We start from the raw sequence: 15898 nt of genomic DNA, 5'->3' as shown, positions 1-15898 counted from the left end.
TTATGAGACTCCACAATGGCACCTCATTGGCACCGGCACCAAAAAGTATTATTATGGAACTATATTAACTCTTGTATACATAATATATTCGGTAATAAATTAAATTATTTTTCAATTTTTAGTGTTTGTGTATCGAAGTCGGTTTTTATTTTTTTGTATTTTTTTTAAATACATATTGAAGATTTCCGCCAATTCGACCGCGCATTTTTTATTTTGATATTTTTTGCCGGAATATACCTACACTAGCAGTGTATCTGGCAGTTGGCACGTGCGACGGGCTCGTATACATAATTTTATGTGTTCAAATGTGCCAAAATCTATCAAGAATATACAAATTATAGATTTTTTATGACCAACTACTTAAATAATGCAAATTTAATACAAACGCTTTGGTTTTCCCCCGCATGCGAAAACTTAAAATTATCATATTTGAATAATGGCCACAAGCAGTGAAATATGGTCTTTTGGTATCTGGTGGATTTTTGTTATGTCCATCGTATACTTATTTGAAAAGCATAGTGTCTCTTTCTTTCTAGGTACTTACCACATTCTTGAGTACGCCTTGGAGTCTGAGCCATTGAATATTTTATTGTTTAAGATATAAGATACTTAATAATATTTTTTATTATAATCAATTCAATTTTACCAGCTACAAGGAATTTCTACTTTTCATTGCAAATATTCGCTCATCAGTCATCAATGATGACTCATCATCATCCTCATCAATCCACCGGCTCACTACTGAGCCCTTGCTCTTGTCTTTCCTCTTAAGAGTGACCAGGGTTGGACCATAATCTACCACGCTGGTTAAGTGCGGCTTGGCTTGGCAAACTTAATACACATTAGAGCATATGGAATATAGAGTATAGATTATAGATACTTTAGTTATGATAATTAAAATACGTAACTCGTTCCGTAGGCCCAATTAGCCGATAATAGAAAATGCCGAAGAGTTATAGAGTCACTAGCTTATGCTCGCGACTTCGTCCGCGTGGACTACAGAAATTTCAAACCCCTATTTCACCCCCTTAGGGGTTGAATTTTCAAAAATCCTTTCTTAGCGGGTGCCTACGTCATAATAGCTATCTGCATGCCAAATTTCAGCCCAATCCGTCCAGTAGTTTGAGCTGTGCGTTGATAGATCAGTCAGTCAGTCAGTCCTTTTCCTTTTCTATATTTAGATTAATTATTTTTTTATGATTATTTTTGATATTTGCCCGTTCGCATTCGTCGATTCAAAACGATTTTAAAACGAGGTCCAAAACCGGTCATATTTTTCTCAAGTTCTCTATTTAGAATTTAGATACTTCAAGCACCTTCAAGGTAAAACAATCTTGTCTATCAACCTAAGAATTTATCGCTTCATGTACTTTCCTGATTTAAGTACTTACTATACCTACTTAGCCTTCAGCCCAAAATGTTGAATTGTTATAATAAAAGCTTCTACACATGCGCGAGATGCGTCCATGTGAAAAGAACACCGGAAGGGTTCGAAACTAGTCGGGCTAAAGTCGTCGATTAAACACGTGAGTAAAGCCGGGTGTGAGACATGTATAAAGTAATTATGTCTCTATGCCATAGAGGATCCTCTGTGGTATAGAGTCATCCAGCGGCTCCCTGCGTATCGTTTGATGTCGTTTGTCTACCTAGTGTGGGATCTTCCAGCGCAGTGCTTTCTGGTGCGAGGTCGCCATTCTAGCACCTTGGGACCCCAACGTCTATCGGTTTTTCGAACTATGTGCCCTGCCCATTGTCACTTCAGCTTTGTAACCTATTGAGTTATCTCAGTTACTCTGGTTCTCCTACGGATCTCGTCGTTTCTGATTTGCTCACGTATCACCAATCGATTGTGAGAATTGAAACTTTTATCGCGAAACATTTACTACTTGAATTGATGCCCGCGACTTCGTCCGCGTAAGATTCGGTTTTTGAAAATCCCGTGGGAACTATGCGATTTTCCGGGATAAAAGTAGCCTAGGTATGTCCTTCCCCGGGATGCGAGCTATCTCTGTACCAAATTTCGTCAAAATCGGTTAAACAGATGGGCCGTGAAAAGCTAGTAGACAGACAGACAGACAGACACACTTTCGCATTTATAATATTAGTATGGATGATGAAAATAAACTTACGTCCGGCTGGCGTCTGCTTCGGCAAAGAAGACTCAACTTCTCAGAAACCGGTTGCTTCTGAAAACACGAACACGTTTATGAGTTTATTGGAGTTAAAAATATAATTATTTGATAGTAAACGTAATTTATTAACACAATAAAAGTGTCGTTCTGCATAATAACTATGATGCTCTTAAAAGGATTCGGTGATTAATTACTATTCATAGTACGCAGTTTTACGACTCAAATTAGCTTTAATAGATCCTGATGTATATTGGCACCGTTTAGCATTCAAATAAGCGCATTTTTTTTCATAATAATTGGAAAATAGCTGGTACCACTTTATTTAACGACCCTTGCTTTGGAAGCTTTTTATTTGAAAACTACAAAATTCTCACATTTTTAGTTTGGTTCTGGTAATATAATTCAAAATCTTACATTTGGTAAAACATGATGCATAATTTTACCAGTAGCAATTTGTAAGCAAACTCTCGTAAACATCAATAGAATGGAACAGAAGTATTTTTTATTCAATTAAATTTTAGACGTACTTTTGAATCGTCAAGTGGTAAATTAAAACTACCTGACTATTCATAAGCACTTGTAAAAAGTTTACATGAATAAAAAAACATTCTATTCTATTCTATTCTATTCATCTACCAATGATGCAGCTATACTCGTCTCAATATGGTGTCATCGTAAACCCCTGACCTTTTCTCGTGCAGCATGCACATGCACAATGCACAGTCTCGACTCTCGATTTTAAAAACGAACGGTATATTTTTAAAATGACCGAGCGCGAGATATAAATAAAGACATATATACAACACATGTACACAAACACGGAACGTGGTCCGTCCGTCCGCACACATATACACACTGTATATTTACAGCGTCCGTGTATAATCCGGGGGATAATTTTAGAAGGCATGTTGATCCGGCCGCCGTAAATATAACACGCCACGGTATTGCAAATTGGAAAACATTCGGCCATTATCGCTCGCCGCTGATAGGATCAAATATCCGGTTGGATGTGTAAAAATATCGACGATGCAGCTGTTTGGAGAGCTCTGTTGTGGACTGTGGTACCACTCCACTACCGGGGGTCGGCAAAATATGATTCGAGTTCGAGCCGAAAGCTCAGCGTTCGGCAAAATAACTGGCCACACTATATGGGTGAATGTTTTGTGTTTGGTGAGGCTTTTAAATACACAAGGAACCAAAAGGTTAATTTGCTATATTCCGCTGAAACAGCGTGTTTTCAAATGAAGCGCTTCTATACAAACTTTTTAAATACCTAAGTTTGGCAATTGGATTAAAAAAATACCTATATCAGTGCCAAGTGCGCCAACCATTCGGGTTAGCGCGAAGGTGCGCAACGATACGATTGCCGCCGGCTACACAATTCGCGATATCACGCATCATTTGCCGAATCCCGATAGTGGAGTTCCAGCACCTTGCTGGAATGGCGACCTCGCACCGGAAGACCCCCCACTAGGTGGACAGACGACATCAGTCGAGTCGCAGGGAGCCGCTGGATGGAGGCGGCGCAAGACCGTGGCGTGTGGAAGTCCCTACAAGAGACCTATGTCCATCGGTCGATGATGACGTCTGTCGGTTGATGATGATGAGGATAGTGGAGTTGTACCTTACAATATGTTCTGCTCAATGAAGACGAAAGATGTTGACCAGATGCCTTCACCACCATTGTTTCAGATGCAATCTAAAATGTAAAAAGACTGACAGGCGTGACCTATCCACGCACAGCTTAAACCGCTGGTGTTAAGAAACATGGTTTGTTTGACCCACTAAGAACGGATTTTTGCAAACTCAATCCCTACGGGGGTTAAATAAGGGATGGAAATTAGTATGAAAGTCCTTTATATTTCTTCAATTCATCTGCGAAAATTGGAATTCGGGCTTACGGACAAAAGTGAAGAAGTTCGTGTTTCAGGATTTTCCGAAACTGCACCCTTTAACCGTTTTCAAAAATTCCACTCGAGCGAAGCCGGGGTCGGGTCAGATAGTTTAAAATATAATGATGAATCATACAAATTACAAAGGTACTTAATGCTGCGTCGCCTCCCTGTCTGCGAAATAAAAGTTATTGTATGAACGGAGTCACCAGAACAGGATACTACGTTGCAACAAAAAATTGCGTTCACAATATTCAGTTCACAACACTTGTGGAGTGCATTTATCCCTGGAATGGATCCAAGCCGTTCCACACGTCAGATGGAATGCCCACATCTATTTTATTTCCTTGATATAACGGGATATCCCTGGAAATGAACGGAACATCGGGATGCTCCATACATTTTAAGTTTTCAAATAATTTTAAATACAATATTTCTCTTATTATAATATTTAATCTGCTTCTTTTTGGACGCCCCAGAATCATCAACGCCAGCGTGGTCGGCCGAGACGACGTTGGCGTGATGAATTAGATAAATTTACAGTTACGTGGCCTGAAGAGGCACGAAATAGAAAATTATGGAAGGATCGGAGGGAGGCCTTTGCCCAGACGTGGGACAGCACAGGCTGATTTAGATTTAGATTTAGATTTAGACAATATTTATTTATTTTAATTTATTTATTCTTACTAATTGTACAGGGGTCTTAAATTTCATTTCTATCTCGCCAAACTGGTAGGCCAGTTTGTTGGCGAGGTGGCGCTCTTAGTATTATGTAGATAACTTACTGCTATATTTTCCTTAACGCTATTCATACACCTTTATCTATACTTATAATAAAACTGTACTACATACTTATTTAAACCTACCTACTTTACTAAAATATAAACAAACACAAATTAACATTTATTTATATTTATATCAAAAACTGCGTAACCGGCAGGATTCGAACCTGCGTCTTCTGGGTTCGCGCCCGACGCCTTGACCGCTAGGCCACGGTTTCGCTTACTGCCAGTGACGAAATTTGTGATATGCATGTTCACTCAGTACTGAACCGACTGTCAATGCCATCTAGTAGCGACACTTTGCAGTTATCGAAACTACTTTCAACGGCCCATATTACAATGCAGCTCTTTCAACAACGGGTACATACACGATTACCACGTCCGTCGTCCCGTCGTGACCACGACCCGTGCAATTGGGTTGCAATACCGACAAATAAAAACGCCAAATTAATAGTGTCATATAGTTATGAAATGTATAACCAAATGAGCGTTTTGTATCGCCGTAGTTGGTTAAAAAAGAAAATGATATATTTAGGCGTCGTCGTCCGCCCGCCCACCGCCCAGCGCGTCGCACGCTAAACATCCGTCCGCACGGCTATTCCCGGCGCGCACGCATTCCTACGCCCGCCATTTCTTTTTTCCATCGTACCGAAATAATGTTCGCGACGCCAGAAATATTATGCGCAGACGCCGACCCGGCACCGCTTTGTGTACGCCGTTGTGTGCCGATATCAAGGCTACGGTAGACGGGCATCATCCACAGATCTGAAACAACAAACGGTTTCAATCAATCATCTCCTCGTTACACGCGTAATGTAAAAAGTTTTTAAAGACCTCCGACTGCGGTTTGCACTGCATCTCTTTCTGTACGCACATTGAAATGCATAATATCCGCCATTTTTTTTTTTTTAGAATTTTACTTTGACAATGACAATTATAAACAACTTAACCTCCAATCCGGGTTTATTAGTCTTGGGATGACCCTAATATGAATCAAACGCAGTTCCAATGTCCACAGTCTTATATTCAGGTACACTTGTCACATCCACTTAGTTTATATCTAGCTTAATTAATCACCTAGTACTTATATCTCCCTTAATTACTTTTATATCGTCCCTCTTTTTACTCCCGCGCGCTGTCACACCTCCACTGACGGGTGACAGATGCCAGGTTTTCTGTGTTGCCCACAGTCGTCCATCCTGCTCCAGATATGTCCCCATATCTGACCACTCGGCCTTCCAACCGAGGGTAATGCCCTCATACCCATAACTCAATAGGAGCAACATAGAATACCTTAATATTATAATTAATATGATTAGTATAATAATTCCTCTAACAGATCAAAGCTAACATTGTTAGATTTAACAAGTGCACAAAACAAGTGCCAATGAGACCTACAAAATACTGGTATCAATAATCATTATGTACATTGCAATCAACATCTGTAAGTCTAATTCTTATAAATACACAACAAATCACACTGAGATAGGTAAATAGTAAATACTATAAGTCATTCTGATTTAAGCTTGATATTAAGAAAATTCTATAATCTAGTTATTGTTAGTGATATACGTATACAACCAATTCACAATAGTATAATCAAATATTGAAATCAACACAATTCATGTTAATACTTAATACAAGGAAATTATAGTGAAATCAATAATTTAATTTTTAAATATTATTATGAACTACATATTCTTCAAGTTTGTATTTGTATTTAGTAATACGTGAATAAATATTTGCATGGCAAATGTGGCAATACTAATTATGAGAATTATAAAACATCTTTGGTAAATTGCATTTAAAGCGAATAAAATATAATCAAACTTAAACAAAACAACAACGAGGAAAGAAAAGAAGGATGGTGAATTATCACCAACTTGAATTCTGAGTGCTAAGTACTCTATGATTTTAAACCATGTCACTATCAGTTTTCAATTAAAGTAAGTTTGTTTGCCCTTTCCTTCTTACCACTGTAATGACATGAATTCTAATCCTACATAATGCTCTAATGCAACACAAATACAATATTTTCATTAGTATAAACATTTTAAGAGATATGGTAAGAGTTGTTGGATCCCATTGACCATTACTAACACTTTATACAAAATTAATCACAAAGTTCTACAATATACCAATGAACCTAACTACTTCTGTAGACTTCATAATTTCTTTAAACTTAAAAATAAATTAAAAGAATATCTTATAATCCAATGTTCTCATACAATTGATAAATATTTGATATGAGTTGACCTTGATTATAATGTCTTTGTAGTGTTTCATGAATTACCAATTTGACTATCGTGAATTGACATTTAATTATTCTCAAGTGGTACCTACTGATTGACACCGTTGAAAAAAAATAATAATATTACAATATAAGTATGTAACGTAAAACAAATAATAAGAAAACCATATGCCAATCTTTAATTGCATATATGTAGTATTATACTAAGCAATATCGGTAAGTATATGAATAATGATTGTAAAATAATTTTGCAGACCAGAAAGGCAGAGATGTCGGCACAGATATTATGTGACCATATTTTGTACTCTACTTGAATAACAATAAAAGATAATTACCTATCAAATTGAATTATTGAATATTGAACCTATGTCTACGAAATCAAGATAAATAATATGGTTAAATGTAGTTGTTATTATTAATAAGTACTAAGATCGAAACAAACCACAATGTATTCTAAGGAGACCCCCAATAATCATATTATAATAATATAATATAATATATTTATTTATTTAATAATAATATAATATATTTATTTATTTAAACAACTCAGTACAGTAATCAACTCTCTGGAATCCTGACCCCTAAACTAGGAAATCCCGTGTCTTAGGGGCCAGTGCCTTCCCAAACATAATTTGAATAGTTAATAATTTACAGCTAGGTATTACAACTATATAAAATAAATAAATCAACAAAACACAAGGTTAAAGCGTGAAACAAACCATGGGACGCGTCCGTAAGCTATGGCTAAGAACCGCGATTGTAATATTATTTCAGAAATTTAAAGAAACATGAATCCACTAATTGATAATGATACACAGTACAGATCACTATGAGATCTACAATGTGCACAATGTAATCCTATATTTTCAAATAACTGAGACGACTGCCTCTGACTCTATCTCGATTGTAGTACAACAAATACTATTATTAATATAACAAAATAAGTCACAATTATGTTAGCCAAGGTATTATTGTATTATTATAAACTCGTTACCCGTGATGCCCCATATCATCCTTGCACTAGGGGTAGATGCATGCATAACTGTGTCTACCATAAGCCCCGTAAGTGCGATAGAGAGCGCAACAGACGGCGTTTTGTTGCCCCATTTTATTGTCTCGCAAGCAACGAGTCCTTGATGGCACTATAGACTTAATTGATGTAACATACAATAAAATCTGATTTCTGGAAACTTCCATTCTTGTACATTCTTGAGCGCGTAAGGACGAACGATGCCAGAGACCCTCGTCCTCTTATGATAATATGGTTAACTTGAACACGGTGATTGAGGACAGACAGCACCCAACGCTGCACCAACCCAGCGTCATGCTGAGCCGTGAATTGCTGCATCGGTCACCGTTGCTTGTCTCGTGTCAGTGTGTGACAAATGAATGACAAAGATGTAGGAAATTATTTCGTGATACATTGGTGTACTTATACGCTTTGGTAACATATCAACGATCCATACATTAATACCTAGCGAGTGAAGTAAGCAAGCCTTCGTGCGCGAACTGCTTATATAGTCTATTGGAATATATGTTACTTGAAATAGTATTTAAGAATTTGCTCTGTACTGTGCTGTTTCCACCAAACATCAACGTAATACAATGAGTGACTGCGAAGATGTACATTAACATGAACCGATATTTAGCATTTACAATCAGCATGTCATTTTAGATCTACTTTAAAGGGTCTATACAACTTCTACTACGTACCGAATTCAGCAAGACATAATTAATATATTATTACTGAATACGTCCATTATAAGAACTTTAATTTGAATTTAAGTAACCCTTGAACATTAGTATCTGCTAGAACAGGTAAAGTGATTTCCAACCATGATATCTACTTCTGTACCCCTATTCTGTAGATAAATCTATTATTATTAATAAAAAGGATACACCCTTTCCACTTGCCGACCGAGTTAGTCTGCTTGTTTTCCATCAACTTAACTGGACTCCCTCTTGTCACCATCGCGACCCGATCAGTTGCTGAAGTTCATACTGAAGATCACCGTCCACTCGCATCGGGATTATCGAATCAGGTTTTACCAGACTATTATTGTTCGTCATTTTTCAGACGCTTCGTCAGCCGTTTTCCAATTCGTTTGTTGGTTCTTACTAGGACCAGCTTTTGTCACCGGAATACGATCCATTGTTTACGTTAGTATTGCCACCTTCCATTTGTCATTCTTGATTCCTTATTCTTAGGTTTATATTATAGTCAATGCTGCCCTCCTTTGGCACGATTGCTACAAAATCAAAAATTTCCACTTGCTGTATGTCACAATTGGGACATGAATTAAATTTTCCAATAACAATATGTCTCATTTGGAACATATAAAATAGACAACCTTTGACACAATTGGGACAAGGTATATTACATAAACTATTCTCAGCAATTACCGCTTATCACACCAGGAATAAGTCCATACATAAGTCGGTATTCTTTTCTCTCATTTGCCGGTTGGTTCATCATAAAATATTCTCAGGAATAACCGCTTATCACACCAGGAATAAATCCATACATAAGTCGGTATTCTTTTCAACTATTCTCAGGAATCACCGCTTATCGCACCAGGAATAAGTCCATACATAAGTCGGTATTCGTTTCCCTGATTTGCTTGTTAGGTTATTATAAAATACTCTCAAGAATCACCGCTTATCACACCAGGAATAAATCCATACATAAGTCGGTATTCTTCTCTCTTATTTGCTCGTTAGGTTATCATAAAATACTCTCAAGAATCACCGCTTATCACACCAGGAATAAATCCATACATAAGTCGGTATTCTTTTCAACTATTCTCAGGAATCACCGCTTATCGCACCAGGAATAAGTCCATACATAAGTCGGTATTCGTTTCCCTTATTTGCTTGTTAGGTTATCATTAAATACTCTCAAGAATCACCGCTTATCACACCAGGAATAAGTCCATACATAAGTCGGTATTCTTCTCTCTTATTTGCTCCTTAGGTTATCATAAAATACTCTCAAGAATCACCGCTTATCACACTAGGAATAAGTTCATACATAAGTCGGTATTCTTTTCAGATATTCTCAGGAATCACCGCTTATCGCACCAGGAATAAGTCCATACATAAGTCGGTATTCTTCTCTCTTATTTGCTCCTTAGGTTATCATAAAATACTCTCAAGAATCACCGCTTATCACACTAGGAATAAGTCCATACATAAGTCGGTATTCTTTTCAGATATTCTCAGGAATCACCGCTTATCGCACCAGGAGTAAGTCCATACATAAGTCGGTATTCGTTTCTAATATACTCAGAGATCACCGCTTATCACACCAGGACTCAGTCCATACATAAGTCGGTATCCTTTTCTCTCATTCACTGGTTGTTAGTTTGTTTAGAGTCTAAAAATAATAATCACATTTATAACAATGACACGTTATATCATAACAATATTAAACACCATTTTTTTTCAGCCACCAGAAGCGATTATTTGTGTACAGTCAATAGAATGAATATTATAGTGTCAACGGTTATGGCAAACCCGCTAAGTGTTTGTTCCCTTAATACCTCATTTGATTAATCTTCTTCTTAATTTGCTTTATGGCTTTTAGTAATTTGATTAATGATTTGAAAGACTAGTTATCGAGACTACTGAACTCAATACTCAAATCGATATTCTCAACGATTTGTGGAGTATCTACAGTAGTAAACACCTTTAGTTCACCGTGGGCTCTACCGCGGTTGTTTGACAGCTACAATGTCACGATCGCAATCATCTCTGATTGGTTAATGCTCGCTCACTATTGGCCACAATGCATTGTTGCAACAAGAATCGCACAAATTCAGCCAATCAGAACAATAATGATTGATGCAGGTTTTAGACAATCGCCCTACGTGTAATGTCTGCAAGTGATAATAATTGTGCAACTCGTTTGAAATTTTAATATAATTTAAGGGCACACACACAAGAGAGCAATCCGTCTTTTGTTTATAATAATTATTAATAATTTATTTATTTAGTAAAAATATGCATCTCATAAGCTCCTTTTTCCAAAGTCAAATAGCTAGTCAAAATTTGGGCAGTAAAAGTAGGGAATCCGTTTCTCCACTATTTATCCGATGGGGCTTGCAAGGTTAAGATTTACACTTCTCTGTATACTGACAATTTCATTTCTTATTTCAGATCTAAACCTAAGTCAGAGATCGAATTATTCGTGTATTATTTATACCCGATAAACAACGATATGATAAAATTATGTGTTAGTAGGCTATATAAAGAAATACAACAGTCCAGACCCTGTAATACATAACATTGCCACCAGTGGCGTGCACAGAGTTCGAAGCCAGGGTAAGCATTAGTAAGATAGGCCTTAGATACACCTTATATAGACCTACTGAATGGCAGGTCATAAAGAAAAATGGGCACTGGTCATTTCAACTAGGGTAAGCAGTACTTTTATGCCTCTATGAATTGCACGCCACTGATTGCCACAGTCATTGCCACTTCATTTAATAACACCTTCGTAACTCTCTTTTGTTATTAGAGACACATGTTTCAAAGTTTCCTTTACTCGTACATAAAAATTGAACTTCGTAACTTAGTATTTCTTTCGAATTTCTATTATTACAGCAGATAGTATCATCTATTAAGTTGGTAAGCCAATCCAATAATAACAACAGTAAATATGATGTACTTGGTAGTTAACCTGTTGTTCAGTGCGTGTTTTTCCGAGGTAGTAAGTACCTAAAGGCTTTGATTTATGATAGCAGATTGTACAACAAGGGCACCAAACAAGCCACTTGAGCAGAGTTATAAACACTGCTTTTCACTTCGATTGCGAGGAAATGTAACAATAATATTACTATAAGTGCATATCTATAGATTGATCGAAAAGAGTAGGGATTAAATGAGGGTGCTGTAATGAGTTTGTAGGTATAGGTCGCAACCTCAATACAAGTGCAAAAGTTCACTGGCACCATAGAAATTACATACATTCTTTCTCATCCATATGTCATTCAGAGAGACTGTTGTTTACCTATAAATACCTTGTGCATAACAGCATGAAACGCACTTTAGTCCTCTTATAGCCAGCGTAAAATAGAACCTTACGAGCATGAGAAGTGGAAACGTATTTTTATTTTATTATTATTGTTATTTTCCGAATTCTAAAAATCACGAATGCATGTCATCTATTAGTATAAGAGGATGCCAGCCACTAGTGACTTTATATGAATGTGATAGCCCATATAATTTTACCTTTTTAATTATAAAACTCTAAGAACATTTGAAAGAACCACTGTTATGCTGATAAATAAATATTTTAATTCAATTCCATTTATTTATTTTCATCTGATCTGATCAGTTAAATTCACTTTAGGTTAATATAATAATGATTCAATTCATTTTCCTTTCATAACCTCACCTCTCCTTAAATGGTAGTTGCAGCCAATGTAATTTATAATTTTCACAAGGGTGAGCAAGCGGAACAAAAGTACATACTAGCACTTAATATAAATTTTATTGGTATAAGAATCAAATAAAATTCCAACATCCACATGGCTACTTTCGTGAGCATGAGTGTTGTATGTCTTTCTGTTTCTGGTATGTACATAGTTAGATTAATTCAAACCTGATATTTCATACCCTATACCTACTAGGTATTCAAAGTAATCTAATAACTCTAATTTGGTCGAATAAGTAAACCTACAGATTCAAAATAGGTTCAATGTTACCTACTTTATCTAGTGGACCAATTAATTATTTATTAGCTGATCCACCCCAGGTAGAATTTTCCAAAATCTTTTCTTTGTGTCCAGTAGTAGCTTAGTAGAGAACTCAAATCATATTTGATTATGCAGGGCCTGCGGGTTGATCTATGTCTGTCAGTACATAATACAGACTATTCAGTCGGTAGATAGGTATTAAATGGGTGCATCTAGCAATCGACTCTATTAGTCTCCCTATCACTGTCTATCATTCTCACAACCATACCATGCCTACCATAGACCCAAATCCAAAAATCTTACATTAAATGGTAGGTTATGAAAACACATGCACCTGACACATATTTCAGGCATTCTATCCTTAAATTGTACTAAAATATTACTATGTGTATAGTTAAGTATGTAATTATTTAATTAAACAAGAGTAACTACTCATATTGAGACTATTCAATTCAAAGTTTTAAGACTTTATTTTAGTTACTAGGTAAACTAGATTTGCTTCAATTAACCATAGTAGTATTCAGATGTTTCTTACCTTCTTATTACTGTATTACATAACAATACCTTGAGGTTACACCCTCCATCATAATGAGGCAGGCAGGGATGGCTTTTTTTTTCTTTTGTATCATTATAACAGGCCTCACACCAAGAGTTACTGTGTTCTTATCCGATCCATGCAGGTACATGACTGCTTCTAATCACAACTTGAAGGTTATGTGCACTTCTCCACCACAGATGCCGGCCAAAACCACTTGTTCATCTCACATTCGTCGACCTCATCGTCAAGTCGGGGTCACATGGTCGTGGACATCATCAGAAAAGTTGTCGAACATGAAAAAAATGGTAACAGTTGAATAATCTCGAAAATATTGCATTTAAGTGACACCAGTATCAAGTACATACCTACTTGATTATATCAGACCCCTGTATATAACCCAAATTTTGCACTAAAACCATTGATTGACCCATTGATGTAGATATGACCGTTGTTATTGTAAGATTATTATTTCTATTTTTAACTAAAGCACATGTACATATTTCTTTTTTAAAATGATTGTTGAATGATTTAAATTAAGACTTGAATAAAATTATATTGTCAACATTACTTCCTAGATAGATAAAGTTATATATAAATGAGTTAAGTAGATATTATTCATTCTAAATTTTCACATTTTATTATGCTATGATAATGTACTATAGGTAATAATTTGCACACTCAGTTATTGGTTGAATGTGTTAGATCAAAACAGATTTACGACCAAATTGTACCAGATTCTAGCAAATAAACTCTACTTTTTTATTTCTACATTAGCTCATGTATCAAGTACTTACCTACATAATAATCTAATTGTTTTCTTGATTCTACTTTAATATAGGTAGGTGCCTATTTGGTTTAAAGTATTTGATATCACTTATTACCTTATTTCGATTTTAAAATACAAGGTGTTAGTACTACGGTGCGTTGCATCCAGTCTTGAAATTAATACTAATACTACTTATAACTTCATAGATCAAATCTTGGGCTAGGTATGTTCCTACATAATAATCCATTAAAGCGGTCAGAATAAAACTATAATCCCTTACTTTGAACTTTCAAATAAGTCATAATGCTGATATCTACTTACTATTAATAATTATAGCCTTCACTTACTCTGTTCTAAAAGTATCAATTGGTAATATTGTGACTTATCAATACCTACTTAGGTATTTTGATGCAGTAATCTTACATTAGGCACTCTTAATATTCACCCATGCTTTAATGAACATCCACTGTAAGAAGGTAAGTACACAGATTCACCGCTTTCAATACAACCTATGGATGCATTGGACCCATCGACCTACGTACTTCTGCTTGTTCCAGACAGTATAAGGTGCTTTCCTCAAACCAATCTCTTGAGTAGTTGCGTTGGAGACAAGTCCTCCAACTCGACACAGGTCTACTCAAGTACTCCCAAAGTAATAGTGTAGCACCATTGCAGTTTGTATGTTTTTCATATTCACTTTGTTATTCGTTCAGGTAGGTTTCTTCATATAATTTCCGATATAAGTACCTAATAAATATGTTGCTATGCGTCTTGTACAGGCACTTTTAACATCTTCCAGGATAGACCCGCATTTTTGGGCATGAATCACATCCAATCTTCTGATATAAACAACTTAACCTCCAATCCGGGTTTATTAGTCTTGGGATGACCCTAATATGAATCAAACGCAGTTCCAATGTCCACAGTCTTATATTCAGGTACACTTGTCACATCCACTTAGTTTATATCTAGCTTAATTAATCACCTAGTACTTATATCTCCCTTAATTACTTTTATATCGTCCCTCTTTTTACTCCCGCGCGCTGTCACACCTCCACTGACGGGTGACAGATGCCAGGTTTTCTGTGTTGCCCACACAATGTAACCGATTCTCTTGTACACAATCTCTAAACTAAACTAAATTAACAGGTCTAAATCTAGTGCTATCCTTTTCCGCAAGCAACATTATGAAAGGGATAGCAATAGATTTAGACGTGCCATTTTAGTTTAGTTTAGAGATTGTGTAAAACGGAATTGGCCACAATGGCGCCATTGCCATCACGACGTATCTAATGACGTATCATTTATCAAAATCGGTTAGCGGACATAGGAACGGACATACATACATACATACAGGTCAAAAACATAACCCTCTTTTTGAGTTTCGCTTTAGTCGGGTAAAAACTACGGAATCGTTGAAATCTTTTGTCACGGTTTTTGTGCAGTACAAAAGATTTCAACGTTTGTATAGTTTGCAAAAAAAAAATATTCGTGCGTCAAAAAGTATCTACGTCTACCTTCATTGTGAATTAGTTTAAATCACTATATCCATATTATAAATGCGAAAGTGTGCTTGTTTGTTGGTTCGTCCTTCAATCACGCCACAACGGAGTAATGGATTGGCGTGATTTTTTGCATGCATATAGCTTTTAAGACTGCAGGTGGCGCTAGAATGTGGCGCGTGGAAGTCCCTATAAGAGACCTATGTCCAGCTGTGGCCGTCTATCGGTTGATGATGATGACGATAGGCTTATTATCTCGGAAATTACAACATGAGGTTATTCAAGGGGCGGACCAACAAATTCCTGTAAGGCCGGCAACGCATTGATGGTTCCTGT

At 36.4% G+C, this 15898-nt stretch overlaps 1 protein-coding gene across 1 annotated transcript in view; it reads left to right on the top strand.

The window, feature by feature from the left end:
* HDAC4 (histone deacetylase 4) overlaps positions 1 to 15898 on the top strand; it is a 116565-nt gene that overhangs the window by 77923 nt on the left and 22744 nt on the right. The gene's annotated exons all lie outside the window — the stretch shown is intronic.

Source organism: Maniola hyperantus, chromosome 15 (assembly GCF_902806685.2).
Source record: "Maniola hyperantus chromosome 15, iAphHyp1.2, whole genome shotgun sequence".
Lineage (NCBI taxonomy): Eukaryota > Metazoa > Arthropoda > Insecta > Lepidoptera > Nymphalidae > Maniola > Maniola hyperantus.
Note: the sequence above shows the minus strand (reverse complement) of the source record. Positions and strands in the feature narration are given on the sequence as shown.